General features: G+C 34.8%; 1 pseudogene; it reads right to left on the bottom strand.

Moving 5' to 3' along the window:
• On the bottom strand, window positions 1-808 carry LOC110198193 (ELL-associated factor 1 pseudogene; annotated as a pseudogene).
• Window positions 809-4725: the final 3917 nt, after the last annotated feature.

The following is a 4725-nucleotide window of genomic DNA, read 5'->3' as shown; positions in this document are numbered from 1 at the left end:
TCACCTGTCAAAGAGATGGATGTAGGATGCTCTACTGCTGTCATTGCTGTCACTGCCAGATTAACTCAATTGTAAATCTTTTGAAGGGTATTCATCAGGTGGTTATTTCCAGGGCTAGGCTGATGCCACTGGCCATAGGGTTTCTGTGACTGAACTGCCGGTGAGGAGGTTGTGAGGGTATGGCACATGCAGCCAGCTCCTCCCCTTTGCTGTCTGAAATCCTGTGAGCTGCTCCTGCTGCTGCTACTCTTCTATTCGATTATTTTAACCTCTGCTCTCAGCTCTCTCTTAATGTCATCCAATTGAGGTCTGGGTGAGGTTTTCTGTCTAACTGGTGGCTTTTTGGGGACTGTAAGTGGTATGGGAGATGGTGGTACTTGAGCAGGGGGCAGGTTGTTCTATTTGGGCCTGGGTTTTGCTGCTGCCCTCATCTCTTGTTTTCTTGACCTGAATTCTATTACTAAGTTTTTCCAATACACATTCATCAGTTTCATGATTAATGATGCTAATACAATCTTTCTGTTATGGTCTTTTGTTTGCTTTGAACACAGTCATTGGAGGTGTGGATCCAGGAAGGTGTGGTGGTGTAATTGTGATTTCATCCTCCTTTGCCAACCTAGAGTTCTCCTTCACACGAAGTTTCTATTGATGCTGATTTACAATCACAGTGGATGGTGTGGAAGGAGGATTTGGGCCTTTTCTTGAAGCTGTCTTTGAGCTTCAGGCCACACTCCTTGAAGTCCAGCAGCAGTAGGTTATTGCATAGTTCACGGCCCTCTCCCTGCAAGAGGAAGTAGCCTCCCCTCATCACCAGGTGTGAATGCTGCACCTCTAAACAAAGGATTTTACACAGAAGGAAGTAATATAGTATAATGGAAAGAGTATTGAATTTGGAGTCAAGAAGTCAGGGTTCAAATCCTCCTCCTGCCACTTGGGTACCTCACAACTTCTGTGGGCTTCAAATCCCTTGTTTATAAAATGAAATGTATGTATGATACCAAAGATTTTTTCTGGTATTAAATCTATGATTCTATTCTATGGGTATGCAGGTGATAAAGCGAAATAAATGATGGTCTAGGAGTTAGAAGACAGCAGTTTTAATCCAATCACTGTCCCTTCCTGTGACTTTGGGCAGTTCACTCAAACTGAGGCAATTTTCTCATTTTATACCGGTGATAATAAAACCTGCTTTGACCAGATAACAAAGAAGAAGATAAATAATCATGTATGTGGAAGTTCTTGAGAAGTGATACACAAATATAAGCTATCAAATAAGGTCCCAAAAACTGATTATAAAATACAACCTCCCTTCTCTTAGAAAAGTGTGGGAACACCAGGGCAGAATGGTTTATATACATATATTAGCAAATGCTACTCTAGTGGGAATAAAGGGTATCTGAAGGGGAGTAATGTATAATATTTTGGAAAGGTAGGAGCCAGTTTTGATTGACATTGAACATCAAATGGAGTATTTTGTGTTCAAACCTAAAGGTTTTAGGGGGCTATTAGAGTTTATTGAACAGTGGAGTATAATGACCTGTGCTTTAGGAATGTCATTGTGGCAATTTTGCAAATGATAATTTAGAAAGGAAGAATGGTAAAAAATGGCAATAACCAAGCAAATTGTGCCTCAACTATAGAGGCAGTTGTGTTAATGAAAAGAAAGAGACTTATAAGGAAGATGTGGAGGTAGAGTCAAAAAGACTTGGCAATTGGTGAATGTACATCTCTTTTTTGTGCTTATCTTTTTTCTTCTTCTTCTTAGTGTTACATTTTAGCCATATTTTAAAAAAAGCAAGAAAAATTAAGTGAAAAAAAATTATTCCTCAATCTGCACCCACATTTTATCATCCCTCCCTGGAGGCAGACAACATTTTTTCCATCATGAATCCTTTGGAATTGTCTTGGGTAATTGAGTTTATCAGAATAGCCAAATTTTTCACAGTTGATCATCATTACAACATTGCTGTTACTGTGCACAAAGATCTTCAGGTTCTTTTCACTTCACTTTGCAACAGTTCATATATGTCTTCTCAGGTTTTTCTAAAACCACGCCCCTCATCATTTCTTATAGCACAATAGTATTCCATCATAATCATATGCCACAACTAGTTCAGCCATTCCCCAATTGACGGGCATCCCATGAGTATGCATTTTGATGTTTCATGCCACACTACACGAACAATGGGAGAGTCAGGGAATGATGTCATTATCTCTATTTTTGTTGTTTTTTTCTTTCCAAGGGATCTTGTTTCATTTAGGAGTGTATGTTGGGGGGAAAAAACAAAATTTTGAGGCAATGTCTTCTGTATTATATTAAATGTCCTTATACAGTTAATAATAAGCAGTGTACAATCATGAATTCTTTGTACCTGTCAGTCAATTCCATGATAGTAAAGATGTGGTCTAGTATGTCATTGTGGAAGTTTGTATGATCCTTTAAAATACTTTCATTAATAATGCCTTTGTTGTATGTGGAATTTATTCTTTTTTTTTCTCTTGGCTAGGCAATGGGGTTAAGTGACTTGCCCAGGGTCGCACAGCTAGTAAATGTTATGTGTCTGGGGTCAGATTTGAACTCAGGTCTTCCTGAATCCAGGGCTGGTGCTCTATCCACTGCGCCACCTAGCTTCCCCCAGAATTTATTCTTATAAAGAGGTTATAAAGATAGGAAAACGCTGATTGGTGTTTATTTGATTAGTTTTTTCCATTATTAGCACATCTATTTTTTGAGCCTTGTATATCTTTGCTTCTTTCAGTATTTTGGAAATCAATACTGAAATTACTTAAAAGTGGTGCTACTGGACCCTCTTTGGGATTCAGCACTGCCAGGGACCCCCTTTGTATACCATGTATCCAGTAAAATTTCTCTTCTTGAGTTTATTTTCTTTAGTGTCATTTCTATGCCTTTTTGTAGCTTATTGAGGATTGTAGAGTACAAATGTAGAGTGAACTTAACAAAACTTTCCTATTTAAAACCCTTAGTTATATTCCTTTTATTTTCATTAGTTAATTGTCTTGGGATGACTTGACTTCATTGAGCTTCACACTGAATTTTCAGCAAACCTTTTCTGTCTCCATTAAGTATTATTATTATTATTATTATTATTATTATTAGTGAGGCAACTGGGGTTAAGTGACTTGCCTAGAGTCACACAGCTAGTAAGTATTATGTGTGTGAAGCGAGGTTTGAAGTCAAGTCCTCTTGACTCCAGGGCCGGTGCTCTATCCACTGTGCCACCTAGCTGTCCCTTTGTTTTTCATAAAATTTTACAAATAAGCTTGTATTCTAAAACCAGTGTAGTTCATGACTTCCATATCTTTCCAATTGGCAATGAGATCAAGTGTTTAATGTCTTAGAATGTTTCAGGCCTTTGTTTCTCTCTTCTTCATAGAGATTGATGTATCATTTAGGTTAGCTTAGTTTAATAATGAAAGTTTGTCTCAATTTTTGTTATTTTGTTGATTGTTATCTTAGCAAATTTCCATTTTCCAGTGTCAACAAATTAGGTCATATTGGAAGTGCTTTACTTCATGGTCTTCTCATTTTTAGCATTTCGTTTTGATATTGATTTTGAACTCTGTTATATCAAATTAGTGGTTGAACCACTAAATTGAACCAATTTAGAAATGACTCCCACATTGATAACCATTGTTTTCTTCCTCTTAAATTATTTTGTCATACAAAATTGAAAGGTCGCTTACTTTTTCTGACCTCTCTATACAAGGAGTATCTTTCTGGTTACTGGAGAAGGAAGATATATGGTTGGACATAAAGGTAATATAAAATAAAATTTTATATATTATATATATATACATATACATATACATATATATAATATATATGTATCTACATATATACTATATATATTTTTATATATGTGTGTATATATATACATATATACTATATATATTTTTATATGTGTGTGTGTATATATATATATATATATATATATATATATATATATGTATAAAACCAATTCCATTTATTTGTCATGGAATTTGGTTCTTGTCATATTAATCAACTCCCAATTCTCATCTTCAAAAAAACATTAGCAATATATAGGTATGAAGCTTCTTCTCAGTCTTAAATCATTTCACATCTCTCATGTCATTTTTGAGTCACATTTTCAAATATGTTTTTGACTACTGCCCTTATTTTTCCCTATTTGCATTGGAGTCATGCATATTAAATTATTTTTAAATTTATTTTTACAGGTACCATTGAGTTTCTCATAGACTTTTAAAAAATCTCTTCACCTCAATAAATTTTGGAGTATAAGCTTCCAATAATATTATACATATACACACTCACAAATATATATAGATACATACATATATGTATAGTACACACACACATGCACACACATATATCCATCTTCAGTACAGCATTTTAAGGTACAGCAGTACACCAGGAAATTATTATCTTGTTGCCTTTGGACAAATAAAAAAAAAACATGCCAATTCTATTTCCCTCTCTAGAAAGTCTTTCTTATTTTGCTGCAAGACTATTTAGCTCAGTTTTGGCATATATCAGGTGCTAAATAAATGTTTGTTTACTTGACTTTTTCTCTTTTTACTACATTTAATAGAAGAATACATATTAATATGATTAATTTCCTATTATAATATGTCCAATAGGTCATGGATTTAGGATTTAACAGAGTAATAACAGTTAATTTTGTTAATCATTTATGTTTATAGACAGTCTCCTCTTTCTGTTAG

This window comes from Phascolarctos cinereus, unplaced genomic scaffold, assembly GCF_003287225.1.
Source record: "Phascolarctos cinereus isolate Bilbo 61053 unplaced genomic scaffold, phaCin_HiC Scaffold_2;HRSCAF=192, whole genome shotgun sequence".
In the NCBI taxonomy this organism is placed as follows: domain Eukaryota; kingdom Metazoa; phylum Chordata; class Mammalia; order Diprotodontia; family Phascolarctidae; genus Phascolarctos; species Phascolarctos cinereus.
This window is presented reverse-complemented; position numbering and strand designations above follow the sequence as displayed.